Source organism: Ixodes scapularis, unplaced genomic scaffold, assembly GCF_016920785.2.
Source record: "Ixodes scapularis isolate PalLabHiFi unplaced genomic scaffold, ASM1692078v2 PGA_scaffold13__105_contigs__length_92229423, whole genome shotgun sequence".
Taxonomy (NCBI): Eukaryota; Metazoa; Arthropoda; class Arachnida; order Ixodida; family Ixodidae; genus Ixodes; species Ixodes scapularis.
Window position 1 is genome coordinate 36,529,435 of NW_024609839.1, and position 22,939 is coordinate 36,552,373.

Consider the following 22,939-nt stretch of genomic DNA (forward strand, 5'->3'; position numbering starts at 1 on the left):
TACTGCAGATATTATTTCCTCTTGTCTTGGGTGTGTAGGACTGGACTTTAGTGAAAAAAGGAATTCGTAGTGAGATACGAAAGCGTCTTCGATATCCTTTTCATCAGTCAGGAGCGTCCCATTTTCGTGTAGGAGGGAGACTAATTTCTTTTTGGCGCACTCTCTTTCCGCGTGTAAATATTTTTTCGTTGGTTGTTCTGCTTCAATTACTTGCAGAGTTGGTGTTCTTGCAGCAGCACCTTCATAGCGTCTCGTGTCATGATCTTGAAGTTGTTTTTTTTTATGTTTTTAATCTCTTTTTTGTATTGCCCAGGATGGAGACACTCAAGTTGTAGTAGGTATAGCATGTCGCTATTCAGGCGTCTTTCTTCAGCTTTCTCGTAGAATCTTGTGACTGAGGAAATTTCGATGGCCATTTGTCTTATTTCAAGTTTAAATGACTCCCATTTCTGGCACCACCCATCTTTCGTCAGTGTGAGTTCATCTATCATTTTCTTTACCCTTTCTTTGAAGTCCTCATTATCAAGCAACCTTTCATTCATCTTCCAGAGTGACCATGACTGTGACTTATGCTTTACTTGTTTCTTTTTGGAGCCTACGTTTACCATAACCATGCAGTGATCTGAGAAGAAAACTGGAATCACTTTGTAGTTGCTTAGCGAATTGCTTACTGATCCTGAAACATAGATTCGATCTAAGCGTGCGTGGGATGACCCTTGGAAGTGCGTGTATTTAAGAGAGCTATCTATTGTCGATGAATCAAACATGTCGCAATCGCAAATAGTAGCTTTTAGGATATCTGTACTGTGGTCTTCAATTTTTCTAGTAGGTGTTCTGTCTCTAACATTCAAGACACAGTTAAAATCACCTAGTAGAATTACGTTAAACCTAGTGTCAGCATGTATTTGCACTTGACTAAATAATAATTCTCTCTGTTTCACATCATTGTAGGCATACACTACAATGATGCGCCAAGGAAGGTTGTAAATAAGCACGTTAGCGACCAAGAGTCTACCGGCATCTGCGCTTTCAAGTACGCTGCACATTCTGTACTGGAGGTCTTTTTTAAACAAAATAGCACACCCGGCCGAATAGTCAATTGCTGGACAGTGGAATATATCATAGCAATTCATCCATACACTATTGGCCAAAAACAAGAAATTTTTCTGTGAAACTTTAGTTTCTTGCAGGGTTACTATGTCGCAGTCATAGGTCTCTAGAAGGCGAAAAAGTTGGTATTGTTTTTTGGTTAAGTTGATTCCCCGGACACTGAGGGTAGAAATGCTAAATGGGCTTGCCTGAGCGGTGCCACCAATTACTCTAGTCGTGTTTAGGGCTAGTTTCCGGCCGGGCTAGACTTGTCTTCGCTCGATCTTTAAATTTAGGCTTTCCTCTTTGTTCTTGTAGGTCCAAGCTTGTCTGTGGCTCTTGTGTTACTGACAAGTCAACAACGGGTGTTCCAGACTCGGCAAGAGTATGTCGGTCAGTTGCCGTCAGTTTGGGTTTTTTGCATACCCGGTCATCATTCGTCTCAGTCTCTGGTGTTTTTGGTGGTTGTACCGGTTGTTTTCTGGCGTCCTTACTCTTCTTAGGTGGAACGTCGTCGTCGAGGCTTGCTTGTAACCCCCGCACCGGGCATACTTCCTTATCGACGTTAGGAGTCTGTTCTCCAGATAGATGTTCTGAAACCTCAGCATCGGACGTAGTAACCTCCCGGTGCGTGTCAGGTGGGTCTTGAGTGGAGCAATCATCGTTGTTGCACATCTCCTCTACGTCCATGATGTGTTCGTTGTCGTCAGCTTCCGGCGATGACTTTCCTAAAAGCTTCGACGCATACGTAACCACGCATTCTTCGCTCTCGTGCCCATAACGCCAGCAGTTATGGCATTGTGGGGTGCGACACTGCCTGCGAATATGACCGATGGATTTACATCGTAGACAAAGAGGAGGTCTTCCCGGGATGACCACCAGCGTTCACCCCAAAGATGGTCAGAGTGTGCGGTACCTTGTCCACCGTGAGGTGTTCTTTTAGGACCAGCGTCACCACACGTGTCAGCGTTTCGGTTTCTTCAAGGTCTGAAAACCGCCACCTCTCTCTTTTGATGTCCTTGACCGTGCCAAACGGCTCAAGGACTTTCTTGATTTCGCTGTCTGGCAGAGGAATTGGAAGCCATAGAAGCTTCAGCTTTATCTCTTCCTTGCAGGGGTCGATTATAAGGCATCTTTTCTGTTTCACGAGTAGCTCCTCACATGCCTTGATCTTGAGTTTGGCTGCTCCATTTGCAAAGACTGCCATCCAAACGTGGCTCATTTGGTATGGGCCCAAGCCAATTAGGTCTTTCCGATCAATGATCGAAAAAAGCACGTCCTTGAAGTCTGTTGCTTTGTACGGTCGTCCGGTCATATCAGCATGAAGAAATAAAGAATTAGTAACAAGCATACCTGAAGGTAGACGAGGAAGAATGATCCTGTACTCTTGGGAGCTTACCGCTGCCCGTTGAGAAACCCGGTCACCAAGTGCCGTCGAACTGCTCTCCTTCGAGCTCATCTTGCTTTGCTCACGAAGAGCCACGTTGCGCGTGTTTCGGTACCCGGGACGAACCCGGGTCCCTAGAAATAATTATGACTGAGGACAAGCAAAAAGCCGGCTTCACTTACTAACACTTCGTCGTCTTCGACGAGCTACTGGGGCATCTCTTTTCTGGTGGATCTCTTTCCTTAGTAATAATTCAGCCGGTAAGTTGGAAAGTTTCCTGTCGATTTTTCTCAAGCAAAAACACTCCCGGGTCGAAGTCGGGAAGCACCACGCTTTGGGGACATTCGCACCTAGTAAAGAAATCGTACGCGTGCATATTCAACTCGAAGTAGACACGTCGTGCTTGACGTTTGCGCGAGCGATGTCTTCAGCCACGAGAAGGGAGCGACGGCTCGGCGACGACTTCGTGCAAATCGGCTTGGTGTCCGGGCGTGTCGTACGGGACAAATACCAATTCTTTTGATCAGTTCCAAATTTCTCTTTTAACGGTAGACAGAATTCGCCGGTACCGCGAACGACAGTTCTGAAATAGAGGTCCCACGCCCGTCGTCCGCTACCATCGCCGTCCCCGCGAGTCCCACGATACGCGAAACGACGAACGCACAGAATGCTTCCGGTTGTCTGTGGAACTTTTTTTTTCAATCAACGTATTTACAGCTTTTTAGAAGCCACAAAAAATGGGTTTCATATTTTTTTCTATTTTTAATATTGAGTGAGTGCCTTCAGTGACCCACGACTTTGGTTAAATTTGGTGGTCGCATCGATACCTTAGAAAACGGCCCGTGACCGCGAAGAAGAGAGTGAGCGAGACTCGAACCGGCCAGTTCTTGATCGGCGGTTTTCGGGCGGAAAGAAACCGAATTTCGAGCCGCAAATTCTGTTCTGGGTAGTTGAGCTCTCATATGTCACGTACAACTAAAAACCTCGGCGAGCATAAATACCCTGTCAGTGTCCCTTTAAACACACGTGTAAACCATTTCTCTTTCGTCGTTGTCCTACTTTCCTTTCGTTTTTCTTTTTTGCTTTTATTGGCGTGTCTTACAAGATTCTCGATACAAAAGAATTGCGCCGCATATATAAATGCACATACACACATACATATACAGGCCTGTACAACAATGCGAGAAATCGTGTGTGGTGGCGCTTCAATACAGTGGTGTATTTTTCTATATCCTGAATTTGACATCCCTGGTCCTTTGCTTGCCTTTCACTGCACGAGCTTTCTTTGGAAAGCGCACGGCTGCGCCAGTTCTCGTGCAAGGGGGCGAGTTGCCTACGCTCCGAGCTCACGTCTCCAGCAAATGTGGGCAGAACAAAACGCGAAAAACGTCATGCACAACAAAACAACCGACACATTGAAAAATATAAAATTGCCTGTGCGGCCATTATGGGAGATTTCGGAGCCCAATTACACATATTTCAAGGTGATCAGATTTATATGACGGGCCGGCCCTTTTGTTGAGCATGTGTTTGACTCTTTGTGGCAAATTAACTATTTTTGGGAGCGGTCAGGTGTGTCATTTAGGTAGCTGGCTGCTTATTTTGATCAAAACCACGAGACTGGAAAACACAACAAATGACACTTAGGTTTAGATGTCGAGTTTTCTAAACCCAAGGTAGAGTGGTGCGGGAGTCATAAAAAAAATGCTGAAGTTAAAATTTAGCTCGCAGCAATAAATTAAGAATTAATTTAAATACAAGTTCAGTAATAAATGCAATGACTGGCCAGGCAAAGATTCTGGGTCTGGATAACTTTGGCACATAGTTTAAGCAATGTAACATTCTTAATTTGGTTATTTATGAGCGCAAGTAGTGGTGTGCAAGATGGAAACGGGTAGAGTTTGACGCTGTATAAAATATAGTGTAAGCACGCGCATGGTACGTTGATTAATACTGAAGAGCTTTACATTTTACACTAGCGTTGAGCGTATCGAAAGTTAAGGGTGCATCAAAAGCTAAAGCTTGTACACATATACTGCTGAGGCCGTTATGTTTGAATGTTCCATAGTACTTTATTGCACTCAGATTTAGTGTACGTTGTCTCCTGATTGCTTACAACAGAAAGAAGGAAACATTCTATCTCTGGGTTGATAGAAAAAAAAACCCTGTTGACAGCTACCAATCATCTCGGCGTCGATTATGATGCATGCCAACGGTGGCGTTCTTAGAATGAGTTTTTCCCACGTAATTTCGTACAATCGCAATTTTTCTTGAAAAACATTACTGTTTACTCAGGCAAGCGGTCACATGTAAAGTTTATAGAAGTTTGTACTGATTGTGGCACACGTGGCAAGTTGCATAGGTTTATTATTATTTTTTTTTTGCAATTTGCGAATTAGAATGCTTTTGGGTTACCTTGGTCTCTAATGCATGTAGCACGCAAAAAGGAACGAACTGAATCGCAGTGGGAAACGAAAACAATAATGATAAATAAGGGTGTAATCACGCGAAAACTGAGAGCATTGTACATATGCAGAAAGGAAGTTTTGTTTTACTAAATTGGTTTTATCGTGCGAGCGAAATGGAACATACAAGTGCGAGCATGCTGCCCTGAACGACAATTCCAGTGAACAAGCGCACCATCCAAAGCATGGAGCTCGCTATTATAACTTTTGGTGCGCTCAAACCTTCTAAAACACAAGTATAATCAATTCTATTATTTCAATTTTTTTATTAAGTGTGCTTATGTTTTGTTGTTTATTTTCTTTTTTGCGTTCCCGTGCCATTTTATAAGTTATATAATAGTTTTCCAGAAGTCCGACAACTATAATCTGTTTCATTATAAGTAAGAGCCGCATAATTAAAGACGTAGAAAAAAAAAGTCTCGAACACGCGAACACACATTAAAAATGCAATGTAACGCCACATTATATATTAGTCGTTAGTTTTTTAGAAAGCAGGAGTTTCTTAGGGTGACCTTGTTACTCGCAGTAGATTATAAAAAAGTGCAGTACAACTGTTAGCTGGGGTTCTTTAACGTGCATTACGCAGTATAAGTGATACATGATATCACGATGGTAGGATGCACGCGGGCGACAGAACCCAGGGTTCCTCCTCAAGCCCCCTGAGAAAGGCGTTTTTTGCAAGTGCCGCCAACCATTGTTTGGAAACGCGCAAGACACGTGCCACGAGCGGGTGTTTAGCCGCCATTCGCTTTCAAGGGCCAGTCGTTTTAGTGCTCTGCCGGACGAAGACGACGAAGTGTTTTGTAAGAGGAACGCCGAATCTTCCGCTCCCGGTAATTTCGATAATTCTTTTGCCCTGTAGTCTCCAGATACCTGTAAAATATTTGCGAACCAGGTATATATATATATCGGTGTCCCAAACGCCGTATACACACTAAAAATTTCAACACCCATGTTCGTGTTAAAAGGGTGTTTTTCCGAGCTCACACCCTTCCTACACCATTTTTACATGATTTTTGAATATTCAAGGGTGTACGGAAAGGCCTACACCCTTCGTACATCCTTTTTACACCCTACGGCTACCGAAATCGTGTTAAGAGGGTGTTGCGTTGGTACACCCATGATTTCCGAATCGTCGAACTCGGAAACCGCCGAATTGCAGACATACGCGCCGACAGCAGAAGTCAAGAAGCAGCCTGCTCAATTTAGAAGATTTCGTGAAGTTCAAGTAAGCACAATGGGCAGCTGACATCCAAGCCAAGCCAACGCTCAAGTTGTTTTCAAGCCAGATGAATGCCGGCGTTGTGTACAAGCTCCTTGGTTGTTTACGTGCAAGCGACCACGAAAATAGCATCGGTTACTCACGCACTTCTGCTCAGAATGGTGAGACCACATCGGTTCTATTATGATACATTCCGTCTTATCCTGAGATGTACTAAAGCGAAGGCTAGACGTGCGAGACGGTTCGGGCTCACAGCTTTACTGTGAGCCTGTACCGTAAAGGTCGGTTCCGACACTTGCGTTTGAGTGTGTTTGTCTGCGTTGCGTTTAGAACCGAAAACGAGTCACCGGCACATCTGTGCTTCGTATGAAGCGTGGATTCCAATTCAAAGAATCATCTTGGCACGCGATAGAAGCAGCAGGGATGTCTTGGTTTCTTGCAGCCGCAACGCGGTCAAACGCAACTGTTTGAACCAGGCTTTACGTGGTTGTCCTGTGCTTGTCCCTCGCGCTTTATTCTTTCGATTTTAAGTATTCATTTTCAACTCGCTCGCTTTTAACAGTACTAATAGATACTCAGGCTGCACGAGGGTTCGTGCAGTGCGACCATCTAGCGATGCTATGAGCTTGTGCTCGAACCTTGGCTTTAATGGGCAATCATCGGGGATATATGACACACGATGATGCCAAGTCTGTTCACGGCGGACTCTCGTGCTGTTCTGATTGGAGGAGAAGGGGCGTGTAAAAAGTTGGCAAATGGAACATGGTTAGCGACAGCGCAAATATATGTTGGAAAAAGTTCAGAACATTGAAGTGCAGCAGCCTGAAACTTTGGAGTTAAGCAATTAGAGAATCATTTGAAGACATCTTTAGAGGTTCAGCCTTCTCTCCCCCCACACCAATATCGAAGGCTGCTAGGATATTGGTTCAGGCTAAGCCCTCTGTCTTTCAGTCAGCAAACTCGAGCCGTTCCACCTGACCTTGTTATTTCATAACAGATATGTTAGAAAATGGAATGCAGATTTTCTTTACACGGCCAAAACATAAAGTGTTATCAAATAATACCTGCCATATTCATATTCTACATTTACAGACCGGGGCTGCCCCGCCTGTGGAGGGTGAAGATGCGAGCAGCCTCGAAGCCCACCAACAGTGGCTGTGTGCTGAGAGCGAAAGCTGGTGCCTGACGAAGGCCAGATTGATCTTCGAAAGGATGCGACTGCCTGCAAATGGCTACATGCGTTGACATTGATGGGCATATAGACTGCACAGAATGCTTATCCCTACCTGATGGATGCTAGGAGGGTATGCGTTCCATATTTTTTTAGTGATCTCTACGACAATTGCTAAATTGCGCTTCCCCGTTCCGTGATTGCGGCTGCCGGACGACCATCTTGGGACACGGAAAATTAACCTTTTGGAGCGTTGCAGAGGCTGGCCGGCAGCGTGCTGAAGACATGTTTTTTGCTCGTTTGTCGTCATTGGGAGCGTTAAAGTGGCCCTGCAATAACTTTTTGACTGGTTTTTAATTTGGACCGAACCTGAGCGCATTGAACGTAGTAATTTAAAGAAACTTTTCTTTTCTCAAATTTCGCTTTATTTTAAAAGTTATAGGCAAATTAGACTTACAGAAAAAAGCAAAAAATAACATCCTTCATGACGTCGTAGGTCCTGGTTTGAGTGGCCGTGAAGTAGTGAGCTTATCGAGCGCTCACGGCTGCCGCACTCAGTGTCAACGGCTCGAGAGGGTGCCACTAAAGCACGTGTTGACTAGGCTGTATGAAGCGGGCGGCCAGGGCAGCTCGCATTGCATTTGCCGCGCGATTAAAGACTAATTCGGCATAACACTTCATTGGCCACAAACGACGGCAAACACGGGGTAAAGATCAGTTCAGAACGGGAGCCACTTCGCGCTGCCATACCGCCAAAGGGTCAAATCGCCAGCCAAGCCCGCGCCGAAAGCCTTGGGAACGCTCGGAACCGGTCGGATCCTCGAGCCGGTATACGACCGCAGCACCACCGCGTACATCCGGGACCTTTCTAAGCCCATTGTTCGTCGGAGCCTCATCCCACTACGCCTTTCTAGTATGCGCCGTTTTTTTCACCGCTTGGTGGCGGGTTTGTCGACGGGTCTTTTCTTGTTTCCGTACTTTATAAACTGCATTTGTTTCTTTTCTGATCTAAAATACTGAACAAAAACTACTTTCATACAAAATTGAAACGGTTCGCGACACTTATATTTTGTATCGACTAAAAAAAATGCTTTTAGCGGCTCTGACCAGTAGTAGTAAGCCCAGGACCAAAGACGTCACATATTCCGCGCTTTCGGCTACGCGGGTCGCCCTCGTAGGTGGAGGAGGTTTCCGCGTCGTCCGGTTAAATTATGACTCAAAGATATTTAGTTATTCTCTCCGTGCCCGCTGGCTTACCCGAACCCAAAGAGACGTGGAAACCGCAAAAGAGGTAGACGCTTAAGTATGATTGCAGCTCCCCTTTAAGTCCACACTCCTTTACTCCTACTCTGACGCTCCGAGTTTCATACTCCAGGCACAGCAAGTAAACGGCGCATGGCGTACACACCAAATCTATTGACGAGCCGCACAAGCTCCTTCCCACCGCACGGTTATGACGAACCTGGCATCCCGTGGATACGGGTGGGAGAAGCCAAAATTATTTCGGTGGTAAATTAATTAAAGCCAGTGTAGAGCGGCAGGGTACAAAGTAAAAGAGACGGCGACGTTATGAAGTTTCTACTAACGTTTAAGTATTTCTGAGAGGTTTAGAGACTCGCTTCGAGCACGTGCGGGGAAAGGCACCTTGGCTGATCTATTTATTGACCGTGCAAGCTGTTTATATTTGACCGTGCAAGCTGTTTTCAGGCGAGATGCACGAACAAACCTTTCCCGCAATGCTAACTGATGCTTCGGCTTTCCAATCTAAGTATCTTTATTCGCTGCAGCTGGACTAAGCAGTTTAAAAAGGGCAGCCGTCCCACTGTCTTCTCGGCAACTTTTCTGTCGCCGAGCTATCAGCACGCTCGTTCGATAGATCACTTTGTTCTCAGGCAAGGCACATGAACAAACCTTTTCCGGAATGCTAATTGCTGTCTTGGCTTTCAAATCAAATTGTTTTTACCTGCTGGATTAACCACTAATGGACTGAAAAGGAGCAGCTGTCCGGCTATGCCTTTTGTTTCAACAATCTCAACAATGGCACAGCCATCTTGTTTGTTGACGTGTCATCACGGAGCGCAAAGAAGTCACTTGTGCTCCAAGAAATGCTCGGAGCACGAAGAGCACGCTCGAGTGTCAGTCTCCGGCGGCGCTCCCCTCTGTTTAGTGAAAGGTGTGCCAAACGCTCGCAATGTGTAAACAATAAAAATTTCCTTTGAAAACGCATAAATTTTTTTGCAACAGCGCGGCACCGCAGGAAAAAGGCACAACTTGTCGAACGTCGAGTCTCGCCGGTCTTGCGGCGTGATCAAAGCTTCCTTGGCCTGCCAAACTGCTGCGTCTCTGTGCCTTTTCACGCTTGGATACTTATCAAGAATCAATGCCATGGCAGAGCTTTGAAGGTATGTCGCACATAGGCGTCTTCTCTATCACCCAGCTGCTCCAGCGAGTTGCTATCAATAGGAAACAAAATCGGTGGTTGCTATTATGGATTAACCATGGCTATGTTCCAAATCTACTCAAATGGATCACATGACAGCACAAATAGAGCAATGCTGTGGAAGAAGGTAGGTTTTCGAAGGCAAAAGTATGAAGCGGCGATATCTGAAGTTTTTCAAACGTGGCCCGTCCATATAGTTGTGTGCAATCTGTCGCCGTCGCCATAGCCTCCTACCCCTCCTTTTTCGCCACTGGATCATGCCCGCTTCTGGACTGCAAGTGCCGCAAGTTACAAATACAGTCGTAAGAGTGAAGTAAAATGCTGCTCCAGAGGCACATGCATCTTCATGCTCTTTGCACTCACGAAACAAATCCACCCGGCGTTAATTCTTGATCGGTATTCAAGCGTGCGAAGACAAGGATGCAGCACTTTGGCATGCCAAGGAAGCTTTGATCATGCCGCCAGAACGGTAAGACTTGCGTTAGACGAGTTGCCCCTTTTTCTTGCGGTGCTGAGCTTTCGTAAAAATTTCCACGTGTTCTCAAACGAAATTCTCACCGTTCGGGGTTTTAACAAACTTCTTCGGTAAAGGACAACGAACGAGCAGAAAACATGTCTTCAGCTTACTGCCGCCCAGCCTCCGCGACGCTCCAAAAGGTTGACTGATAATCTTTGTCCCAAGGTGGCCATCCGGTGGCCGCACCTGAGCTGCAACGACCAAGCGGAGACACGCGATCCAGCAAATTGTCGTGGAGATCAATGGTATTGCTTGCACGGCGTACTATTAGTCTTCAGAGCAAACACAAGTGTCGCTGCGGTTGCCACGTCTTGATTGGGTGAGGTGTACCGTGACGTCTGGTGATGGACTCCGCTTCGCGTTCTGGCATCTAGCTGGCTTCCCTGCGCCCGTTTCCTCACGATCGGAGGTTTGTGATCATGCTGACCTACTGTTCAGCGCTGCAATGCAATTTCCAAAAAGAAGCTGGTATCATATTCTACCACCCGAAAACTTCGAGATTAAAAAGAGCATGGACAGTCAGACTAAGGATGGGAAAGGCACCGTCAACATCGGCCGTTGTGAGCTGTAAGCACGTTGAGAAGCGGGGCTTCGTTTACCCAGTGTACAAGGCGCTGGGTGAGACTTATGCCGGCAGAATTTTCATAGCTTTTCCAACCGTGTTTGTCACGTTTACCCTTATAATTGGGTTATAAGTATGGAAAGCTATCGGTGGAGGCAACTCCGTCGATGAACCCCCCCGCCCCCTCCACACGATATAAGGCGGTTGTGCAAGGGGTTGTGGAAGCGGCGGTGTAAGTGTTTCAGACACTGAAATTCTGTTCTTTGCAGATTCATGAGTTAAGCACGAGACACATGCGCGAAAAATCCATCCGATCCGACGTCCGATCCGACAGTACGACTGCCTGATCCGAAAAATTTGGTCGCTTCAGGTGTCAGATCGGCGATCCGACATGCGTCAAACGCGCCAGATAGTTTCGCACGGCGGACGGATTGTCGGATGCGTCCAGCCAATGACAGCACAGCTAGCGCGAACGTCATGATGACATACTTGGTCTGTCGGGACGAATAAGAAAACGGGACGGGCGACGGGAAGCCGGACGTATAAATCCCGCTGATCCATTCGAGAAAGATGGCCCCGGCAAAGAATGCACGCGCTAACAAGAACGAGCTCCTAGCTTCGCTCGTGCGAGCTAAACCATCAATCTGGGACCAGAGATCTATGAACGCGGACCTCCGCTGGAGTGCTTGGAAGTTGGATCTCCTGGGCGGAGCCGAACAGATTGTTGTGTCGCTTGCAAGGTCGGAAGCGTGTGCATGTGTCTCAATTTGGAGCGGCGTTCGGACTGTCGGATCGGACGATTCTGCCGTCCATTTGTCTCGCGCTTTAGGAGAACATCAGACCCCGCTTTGCGGACATACAAATGGCATTTAAGTCAAAGGCCTTTGGGCGGTCTCACTTGTAATTTTCTCCTTATGGCCCAGAATATATTTAACATGTTGCTCGAGCAGAGTGCAGCTTTTTCGCTGAGACGTTTTTGTTTAGAAACAAAGTTGAAAAAACCTCTTAATTTATTCAAATCATCAGCAGCGTTGATTGTGCGAGATGTAAATATACTGCAATGCTCCTGCAAGTGTGGTGGCATTTCTTCCTTTTCATATACCATCTGTGATTCATGCACTGTCTGCCCTGGAAACCATGCTCGGAATGTTGGTTGAAGTTTCGCCTGCAGCTACAGACCATACCTCAATAAGGCCGCATATAATAATTCGCATTTCCTACGTAAAATGCGCACAAAAAAAAAAAAAACGAAAGTAATATGTTGACAGCTAACGCCGTCTCGGCTTTTGTAGGGCGAGTGAGGGGGTAAATTTTGTCCTCAGCAGGACGTCACCCCGGCTCGCTGTAAAAGGTCGCCTCCCAAACTTCTCGGTGCTAATACTCTCACCATACAATGCACCTGTTATTTGTTTGGCCCCTGGTCATGAAATCATTCTCAGTTTGCCATTCCATCTCACCGAGAGCCCGATTTTGGTCATTGAGGTCTCAACCGGCTTGCACTGAAGAAGTATTAGCGAGTTCGTTTCACGGCACCCGCAGCGTGGAGCGGGTTCGTTTCAGCCGGCACTCCACAAGTGGTTGCACTCTCCGAGTTCGTTTCATTGCTGACACCCCACGCGTGCATGCACTCGCTGCACCGAGAAAATCGAGATTGCGCCAAAATGCAATCCCGTCGTGCCTCGCTCCGGCTAGGCCGGCAAGGTGCTGGAGCAGATGACGAAAGTTTGTCTGCTACGATGTGTCGCAGAACTGAAAGGAAAAAAAGTAGATTTTCTGATAGAAATTGCGTCCCGCGGGAAACGGAATCAAACGCGAGCTTGAACTGTGAGCGTCTCCTATTTCATGAAGGAAGCAGTTGACAAACCGTGCTTTATTTGGAGGTTTTAAGTCGCTCTGTTGCCATAAAAACACTGAAATATACCAGTGTGTAAAGAAATGCTCAGAACAAATGCATCAGCGGCCCCCGAGATGTTTATCACCAACTTGTGCGGGTGAAAAATTGAACATTTGTCGACAAAACTGCCCCAGCAGAAACTTTGACTGCCCAATAAGCATCAGAGAAAGCTAAATTTAGTGATTTTACCCGAGGCTTGGGCAACATCATCATGTTTAACATTTACCTACTTCAGCTAACTTGCCCCGTCATATTTTGTTCCAGAAAGCTCTCGTTCTCGACCCCCTCACCAAAGCTAATATCTGATCCACCTGTAATGACGATTGAAATCGAAAAGTTTTGCTGGGTATTCCAGCAGACTAGTTTTAAGGCGTACCCTTTCAGTGGTCCACGCATAATGCCATGCTGAAATGGATCAAGCTTCTGCTCGGACAGCATCATCCATTTTCTTCAGTGTAAACGGTTATGAGAATTGAAAGATCGCAACCAGCTGCTTTGTAGACAGCTGGTTGCAGAAATTTACGCCGTCTGTAACTATCCCTATGACAGCCGAGTTGCTTGAAGTCATCGCAACTATAAACTACAGGCTGCAGCGACCAACGTTTGTAGATAAACGTTGGTAGCGACTGTACTCTCGCATTCCCACCCATCACTCCGAACAGCAAGGCGCCAGTTTCGGTTTGAGGTTGGTATTCTTTCTACAACATAGATGGCGGCAGCATCAGTCTTCCGCACTTGGTGCATTTGGCGAATTCGTTTGAGTCCAGTTCTCAGTGCAACACTCTGCGAGTGCGATGCATTCTGGGAGAGAACTCGAACGGTGCCAGTGCGTGTGAAGCGAACTCGCTATAAAATACCGCTACCAGACGCATCGTCTGTTAACATGAGGGAATAATAATGAGTTTGTTTGCTACTAGGTAGGTATCATTCTCTGACAGAAACAAAACGACGAACAGACTTGTTCGTCGATTGTCCCTTTTTGGCTCTGCGAACAGAGCCAAAAAGGGACAATCGTCTGCTATGAATTGTGTGCTGCGCAGAGTGAGATCAAAAACTAATTGAAATATGGAACATCGGCTATTTTACGGATGCAATTGTCCTGTGCTTCGTTTGGCTATGCTGATTTGTTTTCTGGCTGTGTGTAACTTGACACCTACTGGTGCTAAAACAAGAGCTTGGGACAAGCACGCACCTTACCACGATATCAATCTCACTATCCGAAAGAGTATTGGATTTAATTACAGAGTGCCTTTTCCATTGACAAGAAGGCCCCAACATTTTCTAAGAACTCCAGTAGGGTTTTGTTGTTGCATCTTTATACTCGCAACTCATTCACTTTGCCAATTTCGTTTTTCTAGCCTGGCTCAGCTGGCAAGCTGAGTGGCGAGTCTGAAACTGTACCAATATTGTTTCCGGTCAGACTGTCCATTATTATTTATTGTTCTTCCCTGCTATTGTGATATGTCTGCACTGTAGTCATGACAGGGGCTTGAATGGTGGCTCCTACTTTCTACACATGGGTCCTAGGAAACATTTTGTAAGTGATGAGGTGCCCACAATCATGGGCGTCAGCAAAGTGGCGGAAAAGGGGGGGGGGGATTATTCTGAAGGGGTGTAGCTTTCAAACCTATAACTTTGAAAGAAAACAAGGTTTGCCCCCTCCCCCTCCTTTTCCTGCAAAACGTACTGCAGATGCCCATGCCCGCAATCTAAGCCAACGGTTCTGGAAAGAGGGTTTGTGGAACCTCTCCGTAAAGTCCTTTTAGGAGTCCGCAAAACTCTGCCGGGAATAATTTTTTTTTTAAATATGATTTGGGGCATTGAGTTGAGCCCAGTCCGGCCATGGCACATTCACAGCTCCGGGAGAAAGAGGAATCTACAGAAGAATACCTCCTTTCACTCTTCCCCCTTTACACGTTTGCAGTCCACCCCTTCCCTTTTTTTATACTGCCTGGCGTCTCCCATCACTTCTGCCAGTCCAAAAAGGGTTTGCTTGCCACGATTGGCGGTTTCCTTCTTTTCTCTATAGCATCCTTTCTGCTAAAGTGGAAAGAGTGTAGACGGAGCTTCTTCCCCTCACCGTACCGTCTTAACCTGCAACATACTATACTCTCGGGAACAAGATAATAGCCTTGTATCTTTTCTGCCGCCACAAATGCTGTGCTTAGCATGTTTTTGGCAGAGCCTTTTGCTGCCACCACATGCCACGCTATGAAGTGGAGTGCCACGGTGTGTGCATGCCACCTGTCGCATAACGCAGTGCACTTTCAAGCTGCGTGGATGCAATGACGGCAGAAAAAACACCAGCAGAGCGGACAATACAGAGCATGTTATTAACAGCACTGGTTAATTCCCAATAAATTACAATCTGGATCATTACTGTAAAACCATTTATTTTTGCAAATCGGTCACAGAGGACATAATCGCGGCCACTAAATTTTGCGAATTCCAGACGCCTGCATTCAAACTCTTAAAGAGATTATAAAAGCAATTTCGAAATTTTATTTGACGTCTGAAATGGGCGTCGGGCTCATCTCAGACACTGTTGACCAAGTTCCAGCCCGAACAGAAGTTTGTGTGCCGCACCAATCAATTAAACAGTTGTGGTAATATTTGCGCGGGGACAATGCCTGAGACCCCCCCCAAGACGGCGGCAGAAAGGTGAACTAAAGTGCGCCGTCAAAGCGTGACGACAACGGGCTCCTCGTCAGGCGATTGCTTCAAACGGTTTAAACGAATGATGCGCTCTTGGTTTAGAATTCGGTAGTGAGATGTCGTACAAAAAAGTAATTTGAATGTTGGATAATTTTTTTTAAAGCTGTAGTTCGGAATTAATAGGTTTCATAGTGTGTATAGGAATAGGTTCCATAGCATGCGTAGCGTGTGGGATGACAAGGAAGATGACTTGTGGAAATAAATGACAGCTGTATGCTGTGCTGGTTTTGAGACGGTGGTGTGTCTGTTCCTTTTTGTTTCCTTGTCTCAAGGAAACAAAATTTTGACAGCAAATTTTGAACCCTGCTAGTGCACACGTTTCTGATCCAAAACTGACTTCGAGACCCAGTAGGTTTCAAAGCCGGTTTCAAATAAGAAAACCAACGCAAAAGTCAACTTCGAAACCTGGGATGTTTTGAAGTGATTTTTGGCATTAGTTCCCGAAAAGATATGTCATCAGTTTGGTGGCCGGGAGCTAAAAGCATTTCATGCTTAAAATCATACTCATCAGTGCGGCCTTTATTATCCTCTGACTGAATCAATTCTGCTTTTATATGCAGGAGGGAACCATTTGGCTTTTCGAAGGCTTTACTGTGGTCATGGCGGCCTACTGGCTTTTCGGCTTCGCCCATGGCCAGAAGACGTACAATACGAGCTGCCTTCCTGAGAGGCTTTGTCTTATTCTAATCTACTCACAGCTATGGCCAGTTGCAATCAAGGTGATTAATACAATCAAGAAAACACCTGTAGCCTGATTGCTGATCACATAGTGCAATCGCCAAAGTCTGTGAAACTCCTGCCAGGATTGTTCCGATTTTCGAAATCATTAAAGGCTTTGTTTGTTTTTCTTGAGATGGCAGCTGCAAGTTGTGTGGCTCACACCTAAGTATGCTTCAATTCATGACCAGCTTTATTCATTTATATTCATCACATTTCTCTAGTCCTCCGTGTTGTTTCCTAGTCATCAAACTATTAGGCACCTGTATGGAGTAGTTACATTTTGTTTTTACGTTTTTATCAAAAGGTTTGTGTCACCCTGTCTGGAATTCATCACCCTTACTACGAAATGTCAAATTAATCTCACGTTGAGATACTTTTTAAAAGTGGAGATGACCGGCATTAAATGTTGTGTTTTTTTATCACTCCTGTTCATACTTTGTATATTACTTCAGTCAAAAGACACCACCAGTGTTCAATACGCCCCGTCCGAGCACAAGCTTTTCAGCCTAGATAAGGTGAGCGTCGGTGAGCACGTACTAAGCAGTACCGAAGGTAATGAGCGTGCACTGCTGCATTTTCAAAGTTTCATAAATGCTCTTTTTTAGAAAAAAATAAAAGCCAGGCATTGTTGTGGTATATTCATAACATTGTGGCTTTCTTGAAGAATGCGGGCATTCTGAAGGTGTTGCCGAAGGCTTGCCAGGGTGACAGCGCGGTCGAAGGCGACAAGTGCGAGCTAGTACACGCTCTATCACAAGCTCTTGTTCTGCGAAAGCGCTTCTCAAAGCCGCTCTTGCATGCCTGTAGCCTTTGCTGCCCTACAGTGGTAATGGTAGGCAACTCCGGCTGACACAAGAAATCATCCAATTGCTGCCACACTCCGTTTCCCTTTAAAGGGCTGGTGAACCGAAATTTGGATTTCAGAAAACGATGCAGAAGCCGTAGGCGGGACGCTACAATCCCTAAAACACTACTCGTAGTCACAAGGCGATATCTCGAATGGACGGCCGTATTTTCGGAGAAAGAGGTTGAGATTGAACGAGGCCGATGAGGCGCGTGACGTCAAGATATCTCGTTTTCTCCTCTCTCTGCTTCGCCCCCTCAAGGCGGCGAGGTGGAGAAGACGCGAGGTAGTTCCCTTTCCTTCTCGGAGAAACAAGACAAACAAATCTGTCAAATGCGCCTCCTATTTTTAAAAATAAGGTCATCCATTCGAAATATCGCTGTATGAGTGATGTTTTGGTGTTTGTAGCATTTTGTTACACGCTTTTGCCGCCGTGTTTTATGGAATCCAGATTTCGGTTCAACATCCCTTAAGTGCAAGTGAAACTGAAATGCCAAGAATGAGCACGTTGTCCTGAACGACAGTTGCACTGCACAAGCGCGCATGCTTAGCAACATTCAAAGCATGGAGCTTGCTCTTAAAGCCTCTGCATCAGGCTTCCTGTTGCAGCTCGTGGTACCGAAGCAAGCTTTTGGGCAGACACTTTTTTATAAGCAGAAACTTCACCTGGCACCGCAGAGCTCCGACCGGTACTCGGAGTACTTAGTTGCGGTACTTTAGATAAAACAGAAGGGCAACAGGTGAAGTAGAAACTTCACCTGCACCGCAGTGCTCCGACCAGTACTCGGAGTACTTAGTTGCGGTATTTTAGATAAAACAGAAGGGCATGGAGCAGTGCAAACTACGATTATTGTCAGGTAAGAAGCATTCAGTTGCAGTAATTGTTTTGCTTTACATACAAAAAGGCTGGAGTATGCTTAAATGCTGGGCTAGCAACCGATTGCTACCAGGGGCCCTATGCTACACGACGGGACCAAGCGGAATCAAGGGACCGGGAGCCATCCAGCGACCTGGATGCAAAGATGGGTTCAGCTTTCACGGGATTGGTGCCACCTGGATCTTGTCCCAAAGGGCCAGCAGCAGCTGGATAGCCTCGCATTGCGATGCGGGGATGGGGATGCCGAGCGAGCTCGGGGCATGCCGCCCACTCAGTGTGAGGGCCAAGTGCTCCCACTGACTGGCTAGGTGCATGTTGATGAGTTCCTGGAAGGTGTTGTTTACACTTAGCAGCCGGAGCTTGGCGTTCGACGCGTACGGCGGCACCCCCAGTGCCAGCTAGTACCCCTTGCGAATAATCACGTCCATCTTGCCCTTACCTCTCGACAGCAGGTCAGGTTGAGATACGGATTCGCGCAGGCGATGTGGCTCACGACGAGTGGTTGGGTCAGCCGGATCAGGTCCGACTCCTCGAGCCCGTGTCTGTGACTCGTTATCCTTCTCACCATGCGCATGACTTGCGTGGTTGTCTTGAGGAGTCGGTCGACCGTGTACTTGGCTCCGCCGTCCCGCTGGAGGTGAAGGCCCCAGAATCCGAACCCGCTTCACCACCGGCACGGGGGTACCATCCTTTAACGTGAGGCGGATGTCCGCCTTCTTCTTCGGGAATTGGCTTGCCCGCGCGGAGGAGCAACAGCTGAGACTTATCGGGGGCGCGCTGGAGGTTGCCGGCCTCGAGGTAGTTCTGCACCGTCTCAATGACTTCTTCGAGGAAGTCTTGCCTCCCGCTGTCCGATCCCGACGTAGCCCAAATCGTCAGGTCGTCCACATAGAGTGGCATAGAGTGTATGCTTCATCCGGGGAACCCGTTCCAGTAGAGGAGGCGGCTTGCACATCGCCAGGTAACAAGGTGGGTGACAGGACCGAGCCTTGCCGGTTGCCCTTGCTCGGTATCGGGATGGTGCTCGTGCGGATGGACTCGATTCCGATGGTGGCCATCCAGTTGCTCAGGAAGTCCCGCACATAATCATACATCCGGGGCCTGCACCCAGTTGAGGCCAAGTTCTCGAACACCAGCGTGTGACTGACGTTGTCAAAGGCGCCCTTTATATCCAGGGCCAGGACCGCCCGCGTTGTCGTACAGGAGATTCTGTCAAGGATATCCTCCTTGATCTGAAGCAGGACATCCTGCGTGGAGGTGTGACCAGAACCCGAAAATGGTGTTCATGGTGGCATTGAGTTCAATACAGGATGGTCCCCTCAAATATCGCTGTCAACAGCTCATCAGGGCATGGGCATTTAAAAAACTGAAATGGAGTGTCCAGGTCTGTGACGCTCGGCGGTATACCTGATAACCTCTATTTCTTTTGGATCCTTTTCAAGGGAGTATATTTTCCACTTCGGGGCACTTTTCTTGTTTCTGGCACTTACTACTGCAGGAACTGTTTCACCCTCACTTTCTTCTTTGCTTTCACAGCACTCATTTGATGTTAATGTGGAAGGGAATTGGCCGGACTCCACTCTTCGTTCCTACGTAAAATGTGCTGGCGTCCAATACCTGCCACAAAAAGGGTACTTAAGATTCCAAAAATGACTAAGAGTGTGTAAACATATGATGCCAGCATTTCTTTTTTTTATTTCCAATGAGCAACATTATATTATGCCAAAACTCTCCCTAAATGCACACTGCATTTCACAGCGCGCTAAACTCTGCCGGAAAAATCGGCGCCTGCACGCAAAGGGGCGTCGTTTCCTCAGCAGTGTATTTTACCTTGTGAAATTTTAAGGCGCTCCTTTCTTTTGCAGCTAGAACATCCTTAAAAATACTAAAAATGCGTTCGCCACGGACGACCGAGTCTTCCGCTGGCAAACGCTGTCGTTTGCGTACGATACGCCTTGAAATTTTCACCCCATGGTCGATCAGGCGCCGATTTTTCCGGTTGCTTTCCCATACCTTGAGCCACCCAAAAACACCGCGCGCCCCCGTAAAAAAAAAAAAAAAAAAAAAAAGAATGGAACGGCATTGAGTGTTTTGTTTACTTACCGACTTTGTGCGTGGACCGCGCCACGTTGCGCTGCCTGATGCACCCGCGTTTTGGAACTAATTCAGTTGACAGTTCCCTCCGAAGATGAAGCGACTGAAGCCACGGCGGTAATCGTACTGGTAGGCTGTTCCCTTTCGAACGGGCGGAAGAAGACTACGAAGAATTCGGCAGCGAACGGGCGGAAACTCGATTACGTACAGCTTCAGTAGTCGACGCTTTGTTTTCTCGATTGCGTTCGCGGCGTTCACCGTGGACTCGCGCACTCGGCCGTAGCCGAACCAGCCGAACGGCCGAACCAGCTGGACGGCTGCCGGCGCGCGTACCACGCGTACCGACAGCGTCGCCATAGCAACCACGCCGCGAGTGTGGTTGCCAGACAGAATTCACACGATTTTTTTTTCTTCTCGTCACTCACGTTGAGTTACTAGAAGTTAGGCGCGTATCATTATAATACATTATGCTGTAAGAAGTTATTAAGGGATATGTGTACCTACCTAAGACAAATGCAGAAAAAATATTATTGAAAAATAAAATTGGCGTAATCTTTTCATATCTTGATTAAGACTAGCGTGGTCACTGGGCTAACCGATGCGCGAAATAGGAGGGCATATATACCGCTCGGGGCAGTTGTTGGTTTGTATAAGTAGGTTGTATGTACGTACTATTTGTTGTGTGTTGTGCAATTGATCAGTGCTTGTATGCTCGTGTGTATGTATAGTGTTGTGTGTATGTCGTTGTCGTGAGCGAATGTAACCGCGCGGTGGGCAGCAGAAAAACTGCTGTTTTCTTTTTTCAAATGTTTATCACTTTTGTTTTTCGTCGCTAGATGGGGGTTGTCGCCGCCCAATTTGAAAAGTGTGGCGGTTGGTGATCTATAACTATTAGAGGGCTGGATGCCATTAGTCCATCCGTCGTGTTGATCGCTCCGAGTTGTTCGGTTCCGCTGGCAGCTGTGTCGCCGTGTTATGCTGCCTGATTGCAACAAAAGGAGGTTAGGCGGCTTCCCCAGCGCGTGTTCTAGGTGTTGAATGCCGCTGTTCACGCACAAACGTTCATGAGTGGATAACGCACGTAACAGAGGTGAGCACAGGCAATAGTTAATCGAGAGCCACACGGAGCGCGAGTGCGATACCTCCTAGCCGCTGTCGACAGAGGGTGTCGGAGCGATTCGTTGTCAACTTGTCCACGGCAAGTGGGCGTTTTGTTCAATAAAGCCAGCCTGTCTGTGTTTTGTAAAGCTATCCCTTCTTTATAAGCGCTTCTGATGCGATGAAAATGCGACCGGCATTGAGCAGGCCGAGCGAGACTTCGGCGACAGTTTCGGCTGTTCAGTCTCCAGCGGTTTCGGCCTTACTCGTATTATTTGCGGTGTTGGCGCTTGGACATAGAGATGTTTGGAAAGTGTTTTGCGCCTACAGATGACACCAAACGAGCGTGCGAGCCGTATGCTCTTGCTCCGGCGAGAAGCCGCGTACGGCTCGCCAGGCTCGTATCGCCTGTCGCATACTGGCCGCCATATTGTTTTTAGGGTGTTAGCAGTTAACACGATTTTCACCACCTCCGGCGGCTAACACCCTTACACGAATAAAGGCGTTAGCCAGAGGACGAGCCATTTACACGAATAAGGGTGTAAAAATTTTAAGTGTGTAGAACCAGACGCACCTCGAAGGAATTGCAGCCTTCCATCGCTGCTCCCCATAGATGTGACCCGGCATGATATCGGCCCAAGGAAACGTCACCGACGTCGAAAATATGGCGCTTAGCATAACACCTGCACAGCATGCAACAGATAGAGCGCCCTCAATGACACCGATGGAAGGACAACCTGGCTCTTCTGATCTATCGAGGACATCGTCCTCAACTGAAATTGACGACATGGAACACGAAAACGACGCTGGAGGCATATGGCAGAAAGTTCGAACCAGAAAAAGAACGCGACTCACAAAGAGCCTGTCTGCTTCGAGCTCGGACACGATTATACGGCCAAAGCCTGAAAAGAGGGGCTCACGGTAATATTCGCACCTGGGAAAGCCGAAACGGTGCTTACAGATCTCAGTAGCCTGAAGGTATCAAATGCACTAGATAAAGAATTCCCCAAATGCGTTCGCGAGGTTCGGTTTAACCATCGACTAAACCTCATTGCAGTAGATGCGCTGAATGGAGAAGCTGCCAAGAAGTTACAGAGCATGACAACACTCTGCAGCACTCCTGTACTTTCCTATTCTCCCTTGGCTGGACCAACTGTAGTCGGACTGATTCATAGCGTCGACAAGGAACTTTCTATTGAAGATACCACTTCAAATTTGAGGGCGGATGCAGAGATTGGCAGCGTACGACGGCTCGGAAACATCGGCTCTGTAAAAATAACGTTCCGTGGAAACCGACTCCCATCCTACGTTCTGCTAGGTCATGTACGCAACCCGGTGTCTCCGTTCAAGGCCCGACCAATCCAATTCTTTAATTGCTTTGGTTTTCGTCACAAAAAGGTGGCTTGCAAACGCCCGAAAACATGTAGACACTGCGCACAACATCACGACCAAACGGACAGCACATGCCTGTCATTGTCGGCGAAATGTGTGAACTGTGGGCAAAACCACGAGGCCACAGCACGGTCCTGTCCGAAAGGAAGGGAGGTTGAAACGATTCAAACCTACTCGAAGGCAAACTCGGTGGACTTCCACGCTATCAAAGCAGCCTTAGAACACGAGGAACTTTTTCCGGCGCTTGAGTTCACTCCTGCTGACAGCAGTGTCACGAAAGAGCTGGCTGGTGCTTCTGGCTTCAAGGACATTGCAGGGAACAAGAACGAACACTCGAAAAAGCCGACAGCTTTGGCAACACCATATGCGTCGGTTCTCAAGGCAACTAAGCCCAAGGCACCGAAATCTCAAGGAGTTCGACAAGGATCAACATCACAGGGTATACAAATGCC